Here is a 26,806-nt window from a genome sequence, read left to right as displayed (position 1 = left end):
GCTAGATGTAGGCTCTAATCCATCTCCATCTCTAGGCATCACTGTGTCCCAAAATTCCCAATCTATTTCATCATAAAGACGGTTATGCCCAGCGGCGAACCCCGTAATGCAAAAATTTCCTCAAATGTATAAGCCAAGTTTTTCAGCACAAAAAATGTGCTGAAAAACCTCAACTCGCCTGATACACAAGTCAATAAAAAAATAAACTTACATACTCACCATGCCGCGCACCGTCGCCACTGATGACGTCATAGTGTGTGGGAGAGAAGAATGAAGAGGAGCCATGGGGACCGGAGCATTGGGGAACTGCACTGAGCATCGAGTCCACCCGAAGGTGAGTCTGTAAGTTTGTTATTTTATGTGCTGGGCAAACTGGAGGATTGCTGTATACTTAAGGGCGATAGCTGGCTGTATACTTAAGGGGGCTGGCCAGGGCCGCATCTGCCATGAGGCAGGATGAAAATCTTGTTTCAGGCGGCGGACATCAGAGGCGGCAGAATGGCAGCCTGGATGATTTAGGAGGCAGCTCGTGACCTGATCTATCACCCAGCAGAAGTTCCTGCTGGCTGCTCTCTGCTCCCCCCTGCACAGGTCATACACTATTTAGTTAGGATCCTTTTAGCTAGCAGACAATTAACCCCTCAAGCCACCATGACGTACCCCAACATTATGGGCAGCAGTGCATAAAGACACCATGACATTGTGGAACGTCATGACTTCTGTCACTCTGACAATATGCAGCGATTGCTGTGACTGGTCATTTAGTACAGACAGACAAATCCCAGAAGAAAGTAGCATTCCCTTTCGGAGCTCACCTTATCAGTATCCTATCTCCTCATTTTTCTTCACAGACCCTCCACACCATAAATCACCTGCACACCACACACAATTAACCCCTTCACTGCCCAGCTGCATACCTCTCCCATCTGTGCCCTCCACATTTTTATTTAGCTTTGAAGAAAACCTAAAGAGGTTATAAAGCTCCTTAAAGACATTTTGAATAATTGAAGGTGTAGTTTCTTAAATGGTGTAATTTATGTGTTTGTATCTGTTGTTTAGGTCCATTGAAATCACTTGAAATTGCCTTAATAAAATGAATTTGGAAATTTAAAAAAAAATATCTACTAAACTTCTACCATCCTAAAGATACAAAAGAATTTTTAAAAATGTTGCCAACGCAAAGCAGACATATGGCGAATGTTATTTATTAAGTCATTTTTGTGTTATAACTATTTGTTCAAAAATTTTATTTAAAATACTGATCTCAGGAGGTAAACAATTGATACATATGGGTATTTGTGTGAGTGATTGTCTATATACAAAGAGTGTGGAAATAAACACTTAGGCCTGTGTATACAGCGTTGGGGGGGGGGCGCTATTTGAATTTTCGCCTCAGGCAGCAAAAAGGCTAGAATCGGCCCTGGGGCTGGCTGTATACTACATGGGGCTGGCTGGCTATATACTACTGGGGAATGGCTGGCTATATACTGGGAGGCTGTGACCATTTTGTTTGAAGCTCTGTAAATACATTAAGGGTTAACAAGCTTCCTACCTGCTGTTTTAAATAGTTTGAGTGGTGATATGTTGGGGGGGGGGCGGGTTCTATTGACGGAAAACCTCTATAGAAATGAAATGGTCCTTAAAATAGTTGATTCTAAACTTTTTTGAAAATTTGAGAGAATGCTGTTCGAAACCACCTGGGTAAGGGAAAGCATTCTAAAATTTTTGTTTACAAAGATACGCATATGGCTCCCTTGTCCACCTCTAAAGTCAACAAGTAGGATAATAATATTATTATTATTATATTCTTGTCCTTCTTTCTTCTAAAATAAACTTTCAGCATTATGCTAATAAGCCAAAGGGCTATATATGTGTTACAGAAGCCCTCTCTGTTCTGGCTTCACAAACTGCTCTGTGCAGCAGCAACTCTCAATCTCTCCTCTCCCCCTGCACTTCCTGTAATCTTGTCAGCAGTGAGCACACAGTGGAGAAGTGCTCCTTCAGAATGTAACTGTTAGGATTGGGTACACAAAAGACAGGGGATAGTGTGCCCTGAGCTTGCCCCAGCCTCTGTCCCTTCCTATAGCCCCCCCATGCTAATCCGTGGGGCGACTACTTGAAGACTCGGAATACTCTGGTTTAAGTGCGGGAAGGGAAATACAAACAGACTGACGAACATAAAACACAAAAGAATCGTAAACTAGCCGGAGTCACAACGGGAGGGTACGTCAATAGCAAAGTCAGTAAGCAAATAGTCAATGTCAAAAACTAGCCGAGGTAACAACAAAACAGATACAGAGAAATACAACCTAGTGCAGCAAGCAAGTGGAGAAAGAGATTTCAAACACTGGCACAGGTGACTAGTGAAGCTGCAATTTATGCAGCCAGAACTCCACCTCCAGAACCTGATAGGAGCTGGACAGCATCTGGGAATTAACCCCTAACGGTGCAGAACAACAGGCACCAAGCAGAGGTTCAAAGTCCCAGCCACTCCTAGACAGCGCGAGATCTTAGCAGCCGCTGCCCAGGACGAGAGGTGGAGTTTGCGCGGACACGCGCCGGGGTTCGGAGAACGCTGCTGCCACCACCAGAAGTCCCAGCATTCTCCCTAGCGAACCTGACAGTACCCCCCCCCTGACGGGGGGCCTTCGGACCCCTAGATCTTAAAGATGGCTTTTGAGGGTAGGTCTGATGAAACAACCTGAGTAACCGTGGAGCATGAACATCTCTAGCCGGAACCCAAGACCTATCCTCAGGACCAAAACCTTTCCAATGGACCAGGTACTGCAGGGAGTTACCTACCCATCTGGAATTCACAATTTTTTCTACCTCAAATTCCAGATTCCCCTCCACAATAGATGGAGAAGGAGGGTCAGAAAGAGGCAAAACAGGCTCAACATAGCGCTTCAGAAGACTCTTATGGAAGGTGTTATGGACCCGCCACCCTGCTGGAAGTGTAATCTTGAAGGAAACCGGGTTAACAATATGCGTAACAACAAACGGACCCACAAACCTGGGCGCAAACTTCAAAGAGGGGACCTTCAATTTAAGGTTTTTCGTGGATAACCACACTTTATCCCCCACCACAAACATATCGGAGTTAGTGCGCCTTCTTTCAGTTTGTTGGACCATAGAATTTTGTGCCCTCTGAATATTCCCCCGAACCTGTGACCAGAGTGAGCGCAACTTGGATGTAATAGCTTCCGCTCGAGGAATATTAGAGACAGGCACAGATGAAAAAGAGAAACGAGGATGAAAACCATAATTGCAGAAAAACGGAGATACCTGTGTGGACGAACTACTGTGGTTATTAATAGCAAATTCTGCCAACGGAAGGAATTTCACCCACTGGTCCTGACTGTCCGAGACAAAGAGTCGCAGATATTGAATCATCTCCTGATTCATTCTCTCGGACTGACCATTAGACTCAGGGTGAAACGCCGACGAGAACGATAAATTAACTTCCAGTCTAGAACAAAATGCTCGCCAAAATTTGGAAACAAATTGTACGCCCCTATCTGACACAATATCATCTGGTATACCATGGAGGCGTACAATATTTTGTATAAACAATTCAGCTAATTCTTCAGCTGAAGGTAACTTTTTTAACGGAACAAAGTGTCCCATTTTAGAGAAACGGTCCACTACTACCCAAACCACTGTACAGCCTTGAGACGCTGGCAGATCAGTGACAAAGTCCATAGACACTTTAGACCACGGCCTGGTGGGAACTGGAAGTGGAAGAAGAGGCCCCTCAGGACGTCTCCTGGGAGTCTTTCCTCGCGCACAGACCTGACAGGCTTGGACAAATGCGTGCACATCCTTAGTCATGTGAGGCCACCAGTAACTTCTCTTCAAGAGATCCAAGGTACTCCGCATTCCCGGATGACCTGCCAACACCGAGCAATGCGTCTCCTCCAACACTCTCAAACGACAAGAAAGAGGAACAAATAATTTGCCTTCCGGAAGGTCTTTAGGTGCAGATCTTTGTCCTGCTAAAATTTGAGAGGAGAGGTGGGAGGAGACAGCTGCCAGCACAACCCCTGGAGACAAAATATTACTGTCAGTAGCCTCTGGAAGCTCAGGAGTCCCGAAGCTACGGGACAAGGCATCAGCCTTCACATTTTTTGACCCAGGTCGGTAGGTGACCACAAAATTGAAGCGAGAGAAAAACAAGGCCCACCTAGCCTGACGTGAGTTCAAACGTTTAGCAGTATCCAAATATACTAAGTTCTTATGATCCGTGAGCACAGTGATCGGATGAAGAGCTCCCTCCAAAAAGTGTCGCCAGACTTCAAATGCCCACTTAATGGCAAGGAGCTCTCGATTACCAATATCATAATTCCTCTCACAAGAGGAAAACTTTCTAGAGAAATATGCACAGGGCCTAAGTCTGGTGAGAGTGGAGGACCCCTGAGACAACACTGCACCAACTCCTACCTCGGAGGCATCCACCTCCACAACAAATGGTAGAGAGAGGTCAGGTTGAACCAAGACTGGGGCTATCGAGAATGCTGCTTTTAAAGTTTCAAACGCTGAGCAAGCGGCAGGGGACCAATTGTTCGGATCAGCACCCTTACGGGTTAGATCCGTGAGGGGTTTGGCGATCACGGAAAAGTTCTTTATAAAGTTCCGATAATAGTTAGCGAAACCTAAAAAACGTTGTAGGGCCTTAAGATTGGTAGGCCGAACCCAGTCCGTGAGCGCCTGAACCTTACTCGGATCCATCTGTACTTCAGAGGGAGTCACAACATAACCTAAGAAGGAAACCTTCTGGACGCAAAAAACACACTTTTCCAGCTTAGCGAAGAGGTGGTTTTTGCGCAACCTGGTAAGTACTTGGCGGAGGTGTTGCTGGTGAGAAACCATATCAGGAGAGAAAATCAAAATATCGTCTAGATAAACCACCATAAACACACCGATGTAATCATGAAAGATGGAGTTCATAAACCCTTGAAAAACCGCTGGGGCATTACTCAAACCAAAGGGCATAACCAGGTATTCAAAGTGTCCCAAAGGTGTATTAAATGCGGTTTTCCACTCATCCCCTTCCCGGATCCGAATCAGGTTATAAGCCCCTCTGAGATCTAATTTAGAGAAAACTTGGGCCCCAGAAACCTGATTTAAGAGATCCGGGATCAAGGGGAGAGGACCTGAGTTTTTTACCGTTATCTTGTTTAATTCTCGATAATCAATACACGGCCGTAAACCACCGTCTTTTTTCTCAACAAAAAAGAACCCGGCCCCAGTGGGCGACTCAGAGGGACGGATATGTCCGATTGCCAAACTCTCATCAATATAACTCTTCAGTGCCTCCCGTTCAGGTACCGACAGGTTATATATACGACCCTTTGGCAATCTAGCATCAGGAAGAAGGTCAATTTTACAATCAAACTCCCTGTGAGGAGGAAGTACTTGGGATAAGGGTTTTGAAAACACATCTGAGTAATCAGAGAGAAAACCTGGAAGACTCTGATCTTCCGCCACTACTGTACATAATGAAACTCTGGACAGGTGATCCTTACAGTGAGGACCCCAATGAACCAGCTCCAGAGTTTCCCAATTAATTACCGGATTATGGATCCGGAGCCAGGGTAGACCAAGAATTACATTTTCAGACAGGTTTTCCATAACTAGGAAAGAACACCATTCTACATGCATAGCTCCTACCATAAGTTTTATCTGCGGGGTTCTGAATTTAATCAACCCTGCCTGTAGAGGGGTCAAATCCGCACCCGACATCTGGATAGGAGTGGACAATGGAATCAATGACATGCGAAACTGAGAGACAAAACTATAATCAATTAAATTAGACGCAGCACCTGAATCCAAAAAGGCGCGACCAGTGCAGGAAACAGACTGAAACTTAATAGTACAAGGTAAATACATTCTAGACACAATTGGGAGTACCTGAGCTCCTAAGCAGTCCCCCCGACTACTGCTTAGGAGCGGAAGTTTTCCTGCTGCTGCCTCTTGGAACTGGTGTTGACCTGATGATCAGGACTTCCACAGTAGAAACAAAGATGATGTCTCATTCGATGTTGCTTCCGCTGTGCAGGAGAGATGCTATCCAGCTCCATGGATTCCAATTCTGGACTACCTGGAGACAGACTGGCCGCTGGCTGACAGTCAGAGGACACCCGAGGTGATCGCCTGGATCTTAGGCGACGATCAACTCGGATGACCAGAGTCATAGCATCATCTAATGTCTGAGGCTCGGCATAAGCTAAGACTAAGTCCTGTACTCGGTCTGACAGTCCGGACATAAATTGGTCCTTTAGGGCGCAGTCATTCCATTGCGAGTCAGTCACATACTGTCTGAACTGGGCACAATAATCTTCTGCTGTCCGTTCTCCCTGACACAGAGATCTAAGGTGGGAAACTGCAAGTGCTCGGCGGTCAGGTTCGTCATAAATCTGGCCTAAAGCAGAAAAAAAAGCGTCAAGAGAAGAACGGGATGGAGAGTCAGGTGGGAGAGAAAAAGCCCAATTTTGCGGATCCCCACGCAACAGGGAAATTACCACGCCCACCCTTTGAATCTCTGTGCCCGATGAACGAGGGCGTAAAGAAAAGTAAAGTTTACAGCCCTCCCGAAATGAAAAAAATTTCTTACGGTCACCAAAAAACACGTCAGGGAGAGGAACCTTAGGTTCAGGCATGGGTGGCAGTGGATCCTGCGGTGATGTCTGTTGTGGAACCTGCATAGATTCCTGAATTTGGAGACGGGAAGCTAGATCCTGAACAAGCTGAGTTAGGGTCTGGACCTGAGCGACCACAGCTGACAAAGGCTCCATGGAAGGAGAGAATGTAGCAGGTCGGATACAGGATGCAGACCTGTGAGTGGCCAGTGTTTCTGTTAGGATTGGGTACACAAAAGACAGGGGATAGTGTGCCCTGAGCTTGCCCCAGCCTCTGTCCCTTCCTATAGCCCCCCCACGCTAATCCGTGGGGCGACTACTTGAAGACTCGGAATACTCTGGTTTAAGTGCGGGAAGGGAAATACAAACAGACTGACGAACATAAAACACAAAAGAATCGTAAACTAGCCGGAGTCACAACGGGAGGGTACGTCAATAGCAAAGTCAGTAAGCAAATAGTCAATGTCAAAAACTAGCCGAGGTAACAACAAAACAGATACAGAGAAATACAACCTAGTGCAGCAAGCAAGTGGAGAAAGAGATTTCAAACACTGGCACAGGTGACTAGTGAAGCTGCAATTTATGCAGCCAGAACTCCACCTCCAGAACCTGATAGGAGCTGGACAGCATCTGGGAATTAACCCCTAACGGTGCAGAACAACAGGCACCAAGCAGAGGTTCAAAGTCCCAGCCACTCCTAGACAGCGCGAGATCTTAGCAGCCGCTGCCCAGGACGAGAGGTGGAGTTTGCGTGGACACGCGCCGGGGTTCGGAGAACGCTGCTGCCACCACCAGAAGTCCCAGCATTCTCCCTAGCGAACCTGACAGTAACACTTTGTGAAGCTGCAGCACAACTATCTCAGGTTTGAATACAATGTAGCATATAAATAGTAGCATTCTCCACCACCCATCCCCTCCTTATATGCAAAATGCAATGAATCACGATGGTCGATGTTACTGTGCTTACATATGGAAAGACTAATCTCTCCATCGTTTTCATGATGTGTGAGGTCAACTACAACGGTCGAAAATCTTCAACATCCTTTGCCTTTTTGACTTTTGTCAATGGTGCAATGATTGATCATTTCTTCTTTCCATAAGACTCTGGTTAAACAAGCAAGAAAGTACCCCACATAGTTCCCCGGCATAGGTTTTAAAACTTTGAAGCTGTTACCATCCAGTCTTTTGGCCTTCCTCCATTTAGCTTGCACAATTGTGTTCTTAGTTCCTTCATGTCAAGTCTCAACTCCCAACTGACCAGCAGAATTATAATTCATTATTGTGGCATCTATTTATAGAATAATAATTAAGGGGAGGGCAATATATTTTTATTTATTGTCACAAAATCAAATATAATCAAATTCATTGGGGGCATTCTTTATACAGGCAGTCCCCAGGTTACGTACAAGATAGGGTCCGGAGGTTTGTTCTTAAGTTGAATTTGTATGTAAGTCGAAACTGTATATTTTATAATTGTAGATCCAGACAAAAAAAAATTTGGCCCCAGTGACATTTGGAGTTTAAACATTATTTGCTGTAATGGGACCAAGGATTATTAATAAAGCTTCATTACAGACACCTTACTGCTCATTATTACAGCCTGGGACTATAGTAAAGCATTCAGAGAGCTTAACCAGAGGTCAGAGGGGTCTGTCTGTAACTATGGGTTGTCTGTAAGTCAGGTGTCCTTAAGTGGGGGACCGCCTGTATATTACAATTTATTAAAGAGGTTCTGTACTTATTATGATTCACTGAGTACAAATTCTTGTCATATGCCAAGGAAAACTGAAATTTGATCCATGATCTAAGATTGTCTATAGGTAAACAGGCTAGATTTCACATCAAAGAGACAATGCTAGAAAGTCATACCCTACTTGAGGGTGCTGCTAGTTTAGAGGGGTAAACGTAGGTGACAGGTTCCTTTTAACTATACTATTGCCAAACTTACAATTTCCCCTGGGATAATTAGCAGAGTTCCTTTAGCAACATACTATGTGATCAACTTAACTTCAGGGAAGCCATTGCACAGAGCAGACAACTTGGTAGAACAATAAGGCTTTATGAATATTACAGGACAGTTAAAAGAAATACTGTCTTGTATTAAATGCAGGTTTTACATGAGGCTTTCAAGGTAATGATCTGGTGTAAGAATGAAAATATTGAAGCATCTCTGGAAAGCAACAAACCTGGACAATAATTTACACCATTGTGCTTTGTATTAAGTGTCATTGAGTAATTATTTTACTAGTACTTCTATGCTGCCTTTGTTATACTAGTGGGCAACCTATATTAATGAGATGTGGAATTGTCATATCAGAATATGCACTAGATTATGTAACCTCTCCAGAATCATTGAGATAACAATCACAACACAGTTTTCAATGATTTCTTGTAGCTGCTTTAATGAGATATTGTCATTTCAGTTCTATTTATGAAGCATGAGATGACAAGAGAGGCAAATTGAAATACACACTATGAAGAATAATTTCATTTGTTCTGTTAGATGCTTTGGAACAAGGGATTCAGTGTTTCATGAAAAGTCAAAATGATTGGTTTAAATTGAGTTTGTTATATGCTTAGATTTGTAGGATGTTTGTTTTGAGAGATATGTCAACAGTATGCTATTATTTATTAAGCATTAAAATGATCTACTCATGACGATCTGAAAGACATAATAAAGTTTTCAGCTACCGTGTCTTGTTATATTCTTGTTTTATATTAAAATAGTAATGCAGTGAGACATACCTACTGGAATTGTTTAAATTGGGATTAAATGTAAAGTTTATTTCCTGGAATAAATGTAATTGTGAACTCAACAGTATGAACTAATGCTGTAGTATAGCTTAGAAAATAGAGGCGTAATTACCACTTTAACAGCCATAGCAGCTGCTATGTGGCCCGTCTGGCCACCCAACCTGACTAAACATTTGAAGATGCGCAGCACCACATACATATTATGAAGCACATTCTACATAGGTATGAACGATCTGAACCAGGTTCTGCACGCACAAACCCAGAGACCATACAGGTGCTGATGTTCTGGATCAGGGTCCATTTTCAGGAATATTGCATAAAGCTGCTCAATTGACTGTGATTGGCCCAGGCTGGACATGTGACCCTGCTTCATACTAGAACTCTCACACATTCAGACCCCATTACAGATGAGACAGAGTAGGAAGAATTTACTGCTCCTTTTAGTGTCAGTAAGAGAGGTGGTATGCAAAACAATGATTGCACTTCTGAGGGCACTCTGAAGAACTGAGCTAAGGAAAGAAGGCTGTTGTCTTTAGGGATAGGTGGAAATCTAAAGTGATTGCCATTTTTAGGGTAGGGATATTCTTACTGCTTAAGGAGAATTATAAAGAAATACTTGGAAAAGCCAAACTTAGGAATATTAGGCATATTTCAGTTTTAGAAAAATCCTATAGGTGTTGCTGCCAATGCATACTTTGCAGTAGTATATATATATATATATATATATATATATATATATATATATATATATATATATATTTCACCAATATGCTACATATATAAGTCCCACAATATCCTCTCATCAAAAAATACAATGCACCAAAAGAGAGAAGACATATTTGAACAGTAAAACACAGTCACCTTTATTAATCAAAACAATATTTTCATTTAAATTCAGTGGTGGTATACATGATGGTTTGGGAGGAAACAAGGTGGCTCTTCAGCAGAGTCAGTATGTCAGCCTGATTAGTATACATGGATACTACAAAGTATAATTAATATAACCCATACCATACAATGCATAAACGTGTCAGTATAAGGATTGTGAGAAAGTGAAAGGTGTTGTTTGGGAGAACCACTATCTGTCATATAGGTAGATAGTAAAAGTGCATGGTAAAAGCCCTGGATTTGTCTGCAGTAACCCAAGAATTAATGCAGAAATGTAGTAAGCAGGATAAGTCTGTTAGTCTATGTTTCTATGTGTTCATACACCAAAGGTCCTCCATATATCCGGCTGGCAGACAGCGGGTGGCTGGCAGCCAGGTGCACGTATAGAGAGGGACGTGTTATTTTATTAGACAGTCCTCAGACAGGTAGGATTTGTTTTTGTTTATGCCAATGCTGAGACTGAGTTTAAGTTATTTCACCACAGAGTGTGAATAAAACACTTGTTTTGGACTGTAAGCTGTGTGCCCCTGCTTCCTGTACTACTTCCATCTGCCAGAGCGATTTCCCACAGGATGGCGTGCAGTAATGGCGTGCACATTGGACAAAGCCAAAAACTGGCGGGGAGAGTGAGATTCATATGGTTTATCCTACAGAAAACTGGTGGAGAAACCATAATGGATCATCCCCATTGTAATAATTTGGTAGCACTCTGAAGGTTTTCTTTTACTTAGGCAGTGGACCTGTTTCTTTCCTATTCCTGCTGTAGTTTGGACTTGTTCATCCTTATATGAACATGTTTATGCCTTGTACAGTAATTTATTAATTTTAGTTGGGAGTATCTACTTATACTAATCAGGCCAAAACAAACTGACTCCACACCACTGAGTCCATCAGATCGTCTGATGGCCACCTCCCAGTTTGTGTCGCATGAAAGCCTGCACGATTGCGACACAATACAATCACATGTGACACAATCCCAAATGCAATCCCCTAAAAGTCGGAAAAACTGTGAAAAAATGCGGACGCGGGAGCCTTAAGGCCTAATGTTCCAAGATTCACAAGAACTTTTATTGGAGGATGAGGGTGTGAAGGGTGGACCGCCAGAGGAGACCTATTGTGATAATGAAACATAACGGCCAATGGATGTGGCTTTCTGTAGTGTGCAGACTGAGACGGAGAGCAGCTGTGAAGGCTTGGTGGTAGAAAAGGTGAGGGATGATGATAAGGTCCTAGACCCAACATAGGTGGAAGGCAGTGATACTTCAGACAAAGAGGTGGTCGTCATGAAGCTCCCGGCAGCCAGCAGAACAAGCAAGTGAGCCAGGGCACAGTGGTCATCCCAAGGATATATTTGTGGCTTTACTACCAGATGTGTAAGTGGAATTATTGAAAGAATTGGCTCCATAGGCTGCTCAAGTCTAAAACACTTCCACCCAATGTGCTCAGTGAGTCCAATAATCAAAATCAGCACTCCAGAAATTTTAAAGAAATGTATTCAGCTATTGTAAAAAGTATAATGTTTTGTACCACAGATGACTTTATTTCTTTAAACTTTCTGGAATGCTTCTTTTGCTTGTTGGACTGGATTGTGCATTGCCCCTTAAAGTTAGCACCCGATTTGGACTGATTTTTCCCAATCACAAATACACAGGATTTTAGCTGATCATGTGTTAAGCAAGATAATAAATGGGTCAAAAATAGATGTAATAAGTTGCTAGGATTGTGTCCCCAGACATCTAGAAATTGTTTTTTTTCCTGGCATTTAAAACATGTATTACTATATCACTCATTGTTTAAAGCGAAGACAACTTTAACTTAATGTCACAAAAGTACACTATAACAGCTGCTAACAAAAAAAAATTAATGAGGAAAAAAAAACATTTTTGTCCAGTTTATCACTTCTGCGTTTGTTAAATAAAGATGCACAATACATTTGAAATTATCTTCTTTTAAATATGAAAAAGCATAACATTTAATAAAAACTATGATTCACTCAGTAATAAAGAGACTAAGGTATTGGCTGCTAAGCTTAAAAAGATTGAGGCTCATAGCAGAACCCCCTTTCGGTTGAATAACAAAAATGAAAAGTCTTGGACCCGCAACACATGACTGAAGTCATTTATACAATCATACAACACATAATAAGACTTTCTCACATAGCAATTCAGACTTTCTTGATCTCCGATAATTTTCCTATCTTATCAGTGGAGAAATCGGACTCTGTACCTGCTCTAATTTCCAGCACTGATCCTAAAGCAATCAGATCACTAAAAAATAATAAGGCTACTGACCCTGATGACTTCATCAATAATTATTACAAAGCATACTTCTCCACTCCCTTCCCTTATTTAGTGACGGTTGTAAACTCTATTCAAACTACTGGCACAATTCCAAGGGAAAAGCTCCATTAGAAAGCTGCTAGAACCTAGCAAGCCCACTGAAAGGCCATCTAGCTTCTGCCACATATCCCTTCTAAATACTGACTTTAAGCTTTCCTCTAAAATCATTGCAAATTGGTTGACTCTTCTTCTTCATACCACAAAATTAGGTGGGCTTAAGCAGGGGAGAATCAGTGGGGCATGCCGTTTTATATACTTGATAAACTTTGTTAAGCAATCTTGAACACCTTCTCTGCTCCTTTCTTTGGATGAGAAGGCAGAGAAGTTCTCCGGGTTTTTCTTAGGGAAATACTTTCAAAAGTTGTTTTTTCAACCATTGCAATAAGGGGAATAATGGCTTTATAAACAGTCCCTTTTACCTTCATCTCTTTGTCTGGATATTCTTCTTATTCCTTCTCTATTACAAACAAAACCATCAAGGGTGCTCTTTATTGACCCAAATGTTTCCTTCTTATGGAATCACAGGCAAAGGCCATCAGGTCATCAGCTAAAATATTTGGTGTCAATGTGACCGCACTTGATCATAAGGTCTGTTTGCTGTTGATGTAATTATTGCCTCAACTAATCCATTAAAGTCTTTACATGCTGTTTTACATTTTTTTTTATTATAAACTATATGCTGGTAAATATCTTTTTTTTGGGCAAGCATATCACAGCTGATATAATGTAATTGAGCATATTAAAACTAAATTTCCTTTCTTGCAGTGGGCAGCAGACACTATAACCATACCTGGCTATCTAACTGGCTTTTCCCACCACACACCATCCCCAGCACCTCCTCTTTGAAAGAACACAGATTATAATTGGCAGATACCAGTATTGATATCTACGCAACTGTACAGGCTAGAAATAAAATGCAAAGTGCTTCTGAATCTGTGTTGCAGCCCCTATAGAATTGTGTGTGGTAAAAAGTTCTCTTTAAATGTGGTTCAGACCTCCCATGCTTCTCTAACTATTATGATGCAGCCATATTAAATCAAGTGATTTAATATGCAATGGCTATAGAAGCAATAGTAGCAATGGCTTCTGCAAAACTTACTCAAACACTGGATACAAATTAAAAGTGAAGCCCATTCTCAGGTTACAATGGCTTTCCAACTCTGATCCTTACAACCGAAGTAGGTGCCTCGGAAGAGGGGCTATATTACACAATAGATCTTCTCTCGCTGACCCTGAAAATGATGGATTTGCCTTGCACATGCATCTCCTACTTTCTAGAAAATCTAGATCTGAACAACTATTATTGCTGACTATATGACATCTTGTCTATATGTAATACAGGTGACACTAAATCCTTAATGCTTTTCTCCACCTTACCAAATTAGCATTATTTACAGTCATATATAAATATGGAATCTCTTACTATGAACTCTATACTTTCCTGTCTCTAACACTGGCACCAAGATTTGAGTGTGACAACGAGTGAAGGCTTTTGGGAAATGATTTTTCAACTTACTGCAACATTGATATCTAATTGTGCTCCATTACTTTAAATGTAACCATCATTCTGAGCAAAAAAAACTGAAAAACATAACTCTGCTCCCGGTTTCCCTGGGAATCATTCCTCAAAGTGTTTTCCCTCTCGGTCCTCATTTAGTACCTTTTTTGGCCCATAGCAACCATGGTTTCCAGCTCTCAAAAAAACTGCAATCATCAAGATGGAGGGGCGGGACCTGCCGCCTGTCACCTCATCACAAGCACACGCGGCTGACCAATGTCACCATAGCTATCTATCTAATATCTATATTATAACTAGAGATGAGCGAGCACTAAAATGCTCGAGTGCTTGTTTCGAATAACAAACCCCATGGAAGTCAATGGGGGACTTAAGCATTTTTCAAGGGGACCAATAAAATGTGTCATTTTATTGAGAAATAAGGAAGTCAGTCCTGTTTCTTTGTTTTTTTTATTCAATGGAATATTCGTGGAACTTCAAAAAGGAGAATGACCCGTGTTAAACATCTGCAATGTGTTCTTCACACATATTGTTCTTCACATACTATTGTAAAGAACACCTTTCTGCACTTGTGTCTTCTGATAAGTTAGCAGATGTATGGAAACATCTGCAATGTGTTCTTCACTGAGGGAGAGATAAGTGTAGTTGTTTGGTTACTATATTAGTTAGGGCTTCTCTCTGCACATGACAGTGCTGGAGCAGTGAGACATAAGGTAAACAGCTGTGAGCAGGGAGAGGACAGGTGGGCGTGTCTCTCCCAACATAGTCAGCTCCTCTGTGAAGATGGAATGTTCCTAGCAACAGCCATATGAGAGATCACTGACATCTAGGGAAATTCTGCAGAATACAAGATGGAAGGATCTCAAGATTTGGGTAGCTAATCCAATTGCAAAAGGGCTTAAAATGACCTGCCCTACAACATATCAAAAGTTTTTTTGAAAAGATGGTTACACTATAAGCTTTATGCCGGCAATGTCATAGAGCCAAGGTGACCATTGTCCATACCATCTGGTCTTCTCTTGTTATTTCAGGCTTTTGGAACCTATTACAATAAATCTCTCTACAGGTTTAGAATTACTAGGATTGGGTTTATCATATCTCCTGATCACAAGAACTATATATTTTCATATAACCACAACTGCAATAAAGCTTATAGCATCTCTTTGACAGTCAACAGAGATTTCATCATTTACTAAGCTCTCCAGATTATTGTATTTTAGAAAGAGCGGCATCCTTTAAAGAAGGCAGTCCTACACATTTTACAGACACATTTAAGTGCATATTCATAAACCCTACCAACTGGACTACATGTTGCAAAGGATCAGAAGTGTCACCACACGACCACAGAACCCCAATGCGCGTTCCACTGATCACTTTCTCAAGGTTTAAAGTGTTACGCAAAAAAATTCCTTACACAGCTCTTTACTTTGAAAAATAAAAAAGTTTTAGATTTTTAAAAGTAGGTAGTGAAAAATGGAAATGCAAAAACACAAAAGGACTTGGACATTAAGGCACCCTTTAACGACCAGGCTCTTTTTTGTTTTTGCATTTCCACACATTACAGAAAAATACACCTGCTTCCTAGTCAGTTGGAAAATTAAATAATAAAATTAACATTCCCCTTTGGTAACACAATATAAGAAAATACTGTCAAAAGTACGGTCTAAGGCTTAGACTGATCCCCCATATTGCCAAAGAATTCTTTAGGTCCATTAGAAGACAAGCTAACTTATTAGTTCCTATTAATGGTCATGGCAATTCATTTTTACAGGCAAAAGTAATGAAGAAAAGATATAACTCCGTTTGTCATTGACCCCTATAATATTGAGTTATGAAGAGTACAGACTCTAGTGTGAGGTGTAGTAAATGGATGTTTGATGTTTTGTCTTTTCTTGTATATTTATTTTATTCTTTATAATTTGTATGAGAGTGTAAAAATTTTTGCTGGGGATTAATAAAGTGCTTTCTATCTATCTGTGAGGATAGCCATTAAAAACTGTTATTTTTCTACAACAATACCATTTCAGTATCTAATATGATATACACAGTCCATGCCCAGTAAGCGCTGTGGGGGAATAGGGGTCTGATCTAAAGCATAAAGCAGAAGCCCCTTACATGCCACAGTCTTGGCATGGCATGGTGTTAGAGGGGGGTGTTGGCTGTAATATACCATTGACACCTGCAACTTCTATCACCAGCTCCATTCAGCAGCCGGTGACAGCTGCAGGACATAGTACATCACAATGTGGCAAATTCCTACCGCCGGTGATGTGCTACTACATCTAATGTCAGAAAGGGGTTAAACAGCCAACACCCTCAATCACTCAAACCAGAAGAGGATTTTAAAATTCAACAGGTCCGCTCTTCACTAGTGTAAACTATTTTATTGTGTTTTTCTCATTTTATGCTCTACAAGTTTGTGGCAGTAGCCAAATAAACATTTTAATGGATACTCACCAAACTTTTTGTATGCTACAAGGACATGTATCATATGTATCAATATAGGTGCAACATCTTTGCCAGCATCTTCCTCAATTCTGTGAGAATAAGTTTATGTCCTGTAACCTAGGTTGCTCCAGCAGTAGTTTTCTTCTGATTCTTCTGTTTCTAGTGATTCTGTGCTGCGATTCCCTCTCTGTTGTGAACTGACATTGGTGATCTCTGTTATTTGTTGTGTTGTTTGTCATTGTGTTTCATGTTATCACTTTGGCGTAGGGAGGGACTATCTTCTAGTTGTCATGTATCACCTAGGATTTGCAGAGGTAAGCAGGTAGGGGTGATTTAAGGGGCAGGAGTTTAGGGCTCACTGTCTTGTCAGTCTTCCCTAAATCTAGTTTCCCCTTTACAGTATAAATACACATCTGTGAATTTTCAATTACTGGTGTCCATTTACAATAAGCCTTATCATTTTGTGATTACTTAATCCCTCCTTCTATCTTTCCATCGAGGCAAGAGCTCGGCTGTGAAGTCTTTCATGAATGCCACAAACGCTGTGTTGAACTGTAGGAACCTTCCTTAACCCTAAATGACACAGCCTTTTTTTGTTTTTATGTTTCCATTTTTCACTCCCTACTTTCAAAATTCCAAAACTTTATTTTTCTGTGTACACAGCTGTATGAGGGCTTGTTATCTGCATAGCTAATTGTACTTCCTAGTGATGGTATTCAATATGTCATGCCTTGTACTGTGAAACTGCAAAAAGTTCCAAATCTGGAGAAACTGACGAAAATGGCACCTCCCCTTTATTCGATGGGTTGGTACAATCATGGAGATACTAAAAATATATTGGTTTTCCTATGCTTAAATAGATTTTAGAAATGTTGTACAAACTTTTTTTTTTTCATTTTGTCTTATTCTGAGGCCAATAACTGTTTCATACTTCTGTGTATAGAGCTAGGTAAAATTCTTTTGTGGAATGAGATAACATTTTTATTGTTACCAATTTGGGACCATATGACCTATTAATTACCTTTTATTAAAATAATAATGTGTTGGAAAATAGCAAAAATTCACTGTCAGGAATAACTATTTTTATATTTTGATAGAGCAGGCATTTTGGGGAGTGACTGTTAGGGTTGGGTAACACAGAAGACAGGGGATAGTGTGCCCTGAGCTTGCCCCAACCTCTGTCCCTTCCTATAGCCCCCCCACACTAAACCGTGGGGCAACTACTTGAAGACTCGAAATACACTGGATAAGTGTGGGAAGGGAAACAAACAGACTGACAAACATAAAACACAAAAGAATGGTAAAACTGGCCGGGGTCACAACGAGAGGGTACGTCAAGAACAAAGTCAGTAAGCAAAGAGTCAATGTCAAAAACTAGCCGAGGTCACAACGATATAGATATAGATACAGAGCAAGTCAACCGAATGCAGAGAGCGAGTGATGAAGGGATTTCAAACACTGGCACAGGTGACTAGTGAAGCTGCAACTTATGCAGCCAGAACCCCAGCTCCAGAACCTGATAGGAGCTGGACAACTTCTGGGAACTAACCCCTCATGGTGCAGAATAACCAGGCACCATGCAGAGGAACCACATGTCCCAGCAGTTCCGAACACAACTCCTAGACAGCTCGAGATCTTAGCAGCCGCTGCGAGGGGCAAGAGGTGGAGTTTGCACGGGTACGCGCTGGGGGTCTGAGAACGCTGCTAGCACCACCAGAAGAACCAGAAGTCCCAGCATTCTCCCTAGCGAACCTGACAGTACCCCCCCCCCCTCCGACAGGGTGCCTTTGGACCACTATATTGTAAAGATGGCTTCTGAGGATAAGCCTGATGAAATAACCTGAGTAACCGCGGAGCATGAACATCCCTAGCTGGAACACCAAGACCTATCCTCAGGACCAAAACCTTTCCAATGGACCAGGTACTGCAGGGAGTTACCTACCCATCTGGAATTTACAACTTTTTCCACCTCAAATTCCAGATTCCCCTCCACAATAGATGGAGAAGGAGGGTCAGGAAGACGCAAAACAGGCTCAACATAGCGCTTCAGAAGACTCTTATGGAAGGTGTTATGAACCCGCCACCCTGCGGGAAGAGTAATCTTGAAGGAAACCGGGTTAACAACTTGAGTAGCAACAAACGGACCTACAAACCTGGGTACAAACTTCAAAGAGGGGACCTTCAATTTAAGGTTTTTTGTGGATAACCACACTTTATCCCCCACCACAAACGTATCGGAGTTAGTGCGCCTTCTTTCAGGCTGTTGGACCATAGAATTTTGTGCCCTCTGAATATTCTCCTGAACCTGGGACCAGAGCGTGTGCAACTTGGATGTATTAACTTCCGACCGAGGAATATTAGAGACAGGCACAGATGAAAAGGAGAAACGAGGATGAAAACCATAATTGCAGAAAAACAGAGAAACCTGAGTGGAAGAATTACAGTGATTATTAATAGCAAATTCTGCCAACGGAAGGAATTTCACCCACTGGTCCTGACTGTCCGAGACAAAGAGTCGCAGATATTGAATCATCTCCTGATTCATTCTCTCGGACTGACCATTAGACTCAGGGTGAAACGCCGATGAGAAAGACAAATTCACTTCCAGTCTAGAACAAAATGCTCGCCAAAATTTGGAAACAAATTGTACGCCCTTATCTGACACAATATCATCTGGTATACCATGGAGGCGTACAATATTCTGCACAAACAATTCAGCCAACTCTTCAGCTGGTAACTTTTTTAATGGAACGAAGTGTCCCATTTTAGAGAAATGGTCCACTACCACCCAAATCACTGTATAACTTTGATATGCTGGCAGATCAGTGACAAAATCCATAGCCACTTTAGACCATGGCCTGGTGGGAACTGGAAGCGGAAGAAGAGGCCCCTCAGGACGTCTCCTGGGAGTCTTTTCTCGTGCACAGACCTGACAGGCTTGGACAAATGCATGAACATCATTAGTCATGTGAGGCCACCAGTAAGTTCCCTTTAAGAGATCCAAGGTACTCCGCATTCCCGGATGACCTGCCAATACCGAGCAATGTGTCTCCTCCAACACTCTTAAACAACAAGAAAGAGGAACAAATAATTTGCCTTCCGGAAGGTCTTTTGGTGCAGATCTTTTTCCTGCTAAAATTTGAGAGGAGAGGTGGGAGGAGACAGCTGCCAGCACAACCCCTGGAGACAAAATATTACTGTCAGTAGCCTCTGGAAGCTCAGGAGTCCCGAAGCTACGGGACAAGGCATCAGCCTTCACATTTTTTGACCCAGGTCGGTAGGTGACCACAAAATTAAAGCGAGAGAAAAACAAGGCCCACCTAGCCTGACGTGAGTTCAAGCGCTTAGCAGTATCCAAATATACTAAGTTCTTATGATCCGTGAGCATAGTTATCAGAGATGAAGAGCTCCCTCGAAAAAGTGTCGCCAGACTTCAAATGCCCACTTAATGGCAAGGAGCTCTCGATTACCAATATCATAATTCCTCTCACCTGAAGAAAACTTTCTAGAGAAATATGCAGAGGGCCTAAGTCTGGTGAGAGTGGAGGACCCCTGAGACAACACTGCACCTACTCCAACCTCGGAGGCATCTACCTCCACAACAAACGGTAGAGAGAGGTCAGGTTGAACCAAAACTGGGGCTGACGAGAATGCCGCTTTTAGAGTTTCAAACGCAGAGCAAGCGGCAGGGGACCAATTGTTCGGATCACCACCCTTGCGGGTTAGATCCATGAGGGGTTTGGGGATCACAGAAAAGTTCTTAATAAAGTTCCTATAATAGTTAGCGTAAGGCCTTAAGATTGGTAGGCCGAACCCAGTCTGTGAGTGCCTGAACCTTACTCGGATCCATCTGTACATCAGAGGGAGTAACAACATGACCTAAGAAGGAAACCTTCTGGACACAAAAAATACTTTTGCAGCTTAGCGAAGAGGTGGTTTTTGTGCAACATGGTAAGCACTTGGCAGAGATGTTGCTGGTGAGAAACCATATCAGGAAAGAAAATCAAAATATCGTCCAGATATACCACCATAAACACACCAATGTAATCATGAAAGATGGAGTTCATAAACCCTTGAAAAACCGCTGGGGCATTACCCAAACCAAAGGGCATAACCAGGTATTCAAAGTGTCCCAAAGGTGTATTAAATACGTCTTCCACTCATCCCCTTCCCGGATCTGAATCAGGTTATAAGCCCCTTTGAGATCTAATTTAGAGAAAACTTGGGCCCCAGAAACCTGATTTAAGAGATCCGGGATCAAGGGGAGAGGACCTGAGTTTTTTTACCGTTATCTTATTTAATTCTCTATAATCAATGCACGGCCGCAAACCACCATCTTTTTTCTCAACAAAAAAGAACCCGGCCCCAGTGGGCGACTCAGAGGGACGGATATGTCCGATTGCCAAACTCTCATCAATATAACTCTTCAGTGACTCCCTTTCTGGTACCGACAGGTTATATATACGACCCTTTGGCAATCTAGCATCAGGAAGAAGGTCAATTTTACAATCAAACTCTCTGTGAGGAGGAAGGACTTGGGACAAGGGTTTTGAAAATACATCTAAGTAATCAGAGAGAAAACCTGGAAGACTCTGATCTTCCGCCACTACTGTACATAATGAAACTCTGGTCAGGTTATCCTTACAGTGAGGACCCCAATGAACCAGCTCCAGAGTTTCCCAATTAATTACCGGATTATGGATCCGGAGCCAGGGTAGACCAAGAATGACATTTTCAGACAAATTTTCCATAACTAGGAAAGAACACCATTCTTCATGCATAGCTCCTACCATAAGCTTTATCTGCGGGGTTCGGAATTTAATCAACCCTGCCTGTAGAGGGGTCAAATCTGCACCTGACATCTGGATAGGAGTGGACAATGGAATCAATGACACAGATAACTGAGAGGTAAAATTATAATCAATTAAATTAGTTGCAGCACCTGAATCCAAAAAGGCACGACCAGTACAGGAAACAGATTGAAACTTAACCGTACAAGGTAAATACATTCTAGACACAATTGAGAGTACCTGAGCTCCTAAGCAGTCCCCCCGACTACTGCTTAGGAGCGGAAGTTTTCCTGCTGCTGCCTCTTGGAACAGGTGTGTATCTGATGATCAGGACTCCCACAGCAGAAACAAAGATGGCGTCTTATTCGATGTTGCTTCCGCTGTGCTGGAGAGTTGCTATCCAGCTCCATGGATTCCAATTCTTGACGGCCTGGAGACAGACTGGCCGCTGGCTGACAGTCAATGGACACCCGAGGTGATCACCTGGATCTTAGGCGACGATCAACTCGGATGACCAGAGTCATAGCTTCATCTAATGTCTGAGGCTCGGCATAAGCTAAGACTAAGTCCTGTACTCGTTTTGACACTCCGGTCATAAATTGGTCTTTTAGGGAACAGTCGTTCCATTGCGAGTCAGTCACATACTGTCTGAATTGGGCACAATAAACTTCCGCCGTCAGTTTTCCTTGACACAGAGATCTAAGGTGGGAAACTGCAAGTGTTCGGCGGTCAGGTTCGCCATAAATCTGGCCTAAAGCAGAAAACAAAGCGTCAAGAGAAGAGCGGGATGGAGAGATGGGAGAGAGAAGGCCCAATTTTGCGGATCACCGCGCAAAAGAGAAATGACCACGCCCACCCTTTGTGTCTCGGTGCCCAGTGTCTGGAAGAAAATATTCCAATTCATCATACCCAGGGTTTCGCCGGCAAGGCTTCTTCCGGGGCGTAGCCTTGCCGGCGAAACCCTGGGTCGGGCGGATAGAAAGCTAGCGTCCCGTTATGTGAATTTGTGATATGCACATTTTTAATCGATTTGTGTGAGTATGATGAATTGGAATACATTTTAACCTTATTGGAACATACCACACCATCTGCCTGCATATTTTCTTCCAGTTACAATACAATTAAAGGAGGAGAATGAGAGTGCGATGGTGCTAGTCTGAATGGTGACATACTTTCAGCAGGAGAAACTGAAGATTGGTGCTGTTCATCGATGTTTTAAGATAGAATAAGAGGGAGAAGAAGAATTTTTGGAGCTCTGGTCATAGTAAAAATATTTTTCTCTATTTTTGTGGACTTTTTCAAAGACTGTGTGGACCGGTCTTATACCGTGAGTAGCTCCTTAAGGGGCAAACTGTGCACCACGAACAACTGTGTTTTTAGACTCTGAACATGCTTAGTTAAGGTCTGGACCTGAGCGACCACAGCTGACAAAGGCTCCATGGGAGAAGAGAATATAGCAGGTCAGATACAGGCCTATGTGTGGGCCAGTGTTTCTGTTAGGGTTGGGTAACACAGAAGACAGGGGATAGTGTGCCCTGAGCTTGCCCCAACCTCTGTCCCTTCCTATAGCCCTCCCACACTAAACCGTGGGCCGACTACTTGAAGACTCGAAATACACTTGATAAGTGTGGGAAGGGAAACACAAACAGACTGACAAACATAAAACACAAAAGAATGGTAAAACTAGCCGGGGTCACAACGAGAGGGTACGTCAAGAACAAAGTCATTAAGCAAAGAGTCAATGTCAAAAACTAGCCGACCTCACAACGATATAGATATAGATACAGAGCGAGTCAACCAAATGCAGAGAGCGAGTGATGAAGGGATTTCAAACACTGGCACAGGTGACTAGTGAAGCTGCAACTTATGCAGCCAGAACCCCACCTCCAGAACCTGATAGGAGCTGGATAACTTCTGGGAATTAACCCATCATGGTGCAGAATAACCAGGCACCATGCAGAGGTACCACATGTCCCAGCAGTTCCGAACACAACTCCTAGACAGCGCAAGATCTTAGCAGCCGCTGCCAGGTGGAATTTGCGAGGGTACGCGCTGGGGGTCTGAGAACGCTGCTAGCACCACCAGAAGAACCAGAAGTCCCAGCATTCTCCCTAGCGAACCTGACAGTGACAATGACGAACATGTTTATGATTTTGTTTTTCTTTTTATATCAGTTCTAAGGGGGGTTGAACTTTTAGGTTTTTATTTTTAGTAAATATTTTTCTTCTACTTTTTTTTTATTATTTTCTTACTGTATATTTACCCCTCGGGTACCTGAGCCCTAGAGGGTCTGACCAATCCAAACATATACTGCAATACCAATGTATTGCTGCATATAAGGTATTTCCCTATTGATCTATAATAGTGTTCAACTGGCTCTTGCAGTCTTCCAATGCTTTGTAAATGACATCTTTTGTCACCACTATTTTGTGGTTTATTTGGATGATATGTTTGTCTTTTTTCCTGATTGGGCCACTCATATACAACTTGTCAGAAATCTACTGTCTAGATTACATTCTCTCTGGCAGGCTTATTGGGCATTATTTTTCACTCTATAATTTCATCATTACATAACATCCTGGTATTAAGAATGTTATGACAGGTGCCCTCTCTTGCAGTTTTTCTAGCAATAATACCCCAGTGTCTATGTCCTGTCTTGGGTCGCAGGCACACCCATGTACCTCTGTGTGGACCACTGTGCCACTCACCTCACCGGGTTTTGGCGGCTTCTTCTGCAGCTCCTTGCGCACGTCCCAGCCTCCTAGGACACATGCGCCAGCTCTGTTAATTGGTGCTGGCCATCTAACTTTCCTGATAAATTCCCAGCCCCTTCCTTTGTTCCTTTGACAAATCTTTGTGTCTCAGCCTTAGTTCCCATGACCTTTGCGTTTATTGTGATTTCCTGTTGTGATCTTGATTCCGTTCCTGACTATGCTCGTCTGCTGCCTGCCATGATCTGTTGCTATGTCCCCGACTCTTATCCTGTGCTGACTGTCCTGACTTCCTGCCTGTCCCTGACCAAGATTCTGCCTAACATCTGTGTACTTCTCCTTGGCTGCCACTGCAGAAAAAGTCGCACGTGTGGAACAACCTGGGGGTACAACACCGCAGCAAGTCCTACCTGCTTTACGGCGGGCTCTAGTGAAAACCGGGTACCATTTAGACTCCGGTCCCAGGTGTCGACATAAGTCATCATCCGCAGTGGTCCAATGGGTCCACTACCCCTGGAGCCTGACATTCCCTTATGGAAAATATGCTTTCTTCCGATGTAGTGATTGCTGTCACTGATTATGACTTAGCCACTGCTATTGGTAAATGACCATGACCTAGTAAGGTTTCTATGGGAAAATTGTTTGTTGACACTACTCTCTGCCTCCTTGTTATCTAAGAAATACATTACTCTGTACAAGCAGGACACCCAGGTATTGCTGTAACAAAATATATGTGGTCTATGTCCAACGGGTGGCCATCATGACCTCATGATATCCAAGATTTTGTTACAGCATGTGAGGTATATGCCAGGTCCAAAGTGCCCCGCAACTACCAGAGGGGTTCCTCAACCCATTCCCTCTTCATAAAAAACCTTTGACTCCAGTATCCTCTTTTATAGCAGATTTGACTGATGGGCAATAATATCTCTCTGATATTATTCTCTGCATTCCATCTGAAAAAACGCATTGAATTAAACAGACTCTAGAAAAGTTATTCTGTCTTGAACCTGCCTAAAACCCTAAGGCTACAACCACACGGATGTATGAAAACGTCCATATCCATACGGTTTTTTTTACGGGTTACAAACGGCCATATTCATTTCAATGGACAATATGTCCAACCATTTATATTGCTGTTTTTGACACTGTAGCGTACCGTACCGTATACTAGCCGTATAAAAATATAGAGCATGTCCTATTTTCTCCCGTATTTCAGTTCTGTATGCTCTAGAAGTCTATGGGGACGTATAAAATATGGGTTACATAAGTGCTGCATACAGATGAAAAACGTCATGTATATACGGGCTCATACGGCCCGTAAATACGGGACTGGAGAAATGTAGCCTAAGAGAGACAACAATGTCAGGTTAATAAAAAATGGTCCTGAGTATGTTTTAGGGGAATGAATGGGATTATCAACAAAGTTCAATGTTTCATCAGGCAAAATTTATCTTCACTATGTGGTCCATATGTCCATATAAAATAATTGAAATAATAAATACTGTATCACACAGATTGAAGTTACCTCTTACTCTTTATATTCACAATGCTGTTCACAAATCTCTATTGTGGAAATATACTCCTCCAGTAGTTATTCAGGATGAATCAGAATTTGAAGTGAAGAAAATTATTAAAGAACTCCATTCTGAATTTGGTATATTAGAATGGTTATAGCCCTGAGGAGCGGTCATCAGGTTACACCATCGCCAGATTCCTTTCAGACCTGGTTGCCTAGTGATTTGTATGTTGCTCTTGTGGTGTTTTGTTTAGTTCTTCCTCTTGTCTAGTGATTCTGTGCAGAAAGTGTTTCTTTGTTGGGAGCTGGGTTTGTCAAATTCTCTTAATTGTTGTGTTGTATGTCATTGTGTTTCATGTTTTTACTTGTAGGGAGAGACTGTCTAGTTGTCTAGTATCAACTTAGATCACAATAGGCATGTACATCAATACCTTTATATATTTTAATGATATCTATGTCAAGCATTGACTCTAAATATGGTTAAAAAAACTATCCTTTTATACATCTGTCCTCTAAAATCATAAGCCAAGGTCACTAAATTTGACACAAATAACTTATTGACTCGAGTATAAGCCATGGGTGGGAAATGCATAGGTCACAGCCTTCTCCAGTAATGAAATGTCACATGCAACCAGCCCCCCTGTTATGAAATGCCTCATGCAGCCAGCCCCCCGATGATTAAATGCCTCATGCAGCCAGCCACTCCAGTTATCAAATGCCCTTTGCAGCCAGGCCCCCCTTCTTCTAATGAAATGCATCCCCTCGGCGTGAAAAAAATTAACTTACATACTCACCTTCGGGGGATCCTGATGCTCTGTGTGGATCCCTGGCTCCTCTTCTTTCTTCTCTCTGCATTTAACAGCAGGCCGAGCACATTGCGCACACTATGATGTGGTGGTGTCGCCGCTGATGATGTCATTGTGTTTGCGCCGACCAGCAGAGCATGGACGCGGTCTGCCTGCTGTTACAAGCATAGAAGAAGGGGACCCGGAGAGCATCAGGGAGCTGCGCAGAGCATCAGGAGCCCTGGAAGATGCATAAGTATGTTTATTTTTTATAGAGTTGTGTAAAGGCTGAGGTGGGTTTTTTGGCACATTTGTTTGTGCTGAAAAATTTGGCTTATTCATCAGTATATACGGTGATCGCCTATATATATTTGGTCATCATTAGGTGATCATATTAGTGATTTTTAGCTTTTTCATTTAA

This window comes from Engystomops pustulosus, chromosome 5 (genome assembly GCF_040894005.1).
Source record: "Engystomops pustulosus chromosome 5, aEngPut4.maternal, whole genome shotgun sequence".
In the NCBI taxonomy this organism is placed as follows: Eukaryota; Metazoa; Chordata; class Amphibia; order Anura; family Leptodactylidae; genus Engystomops; species Engystomops pustulosus.
Note: the sequence above shows the minus strand (reverse complement) of the source record.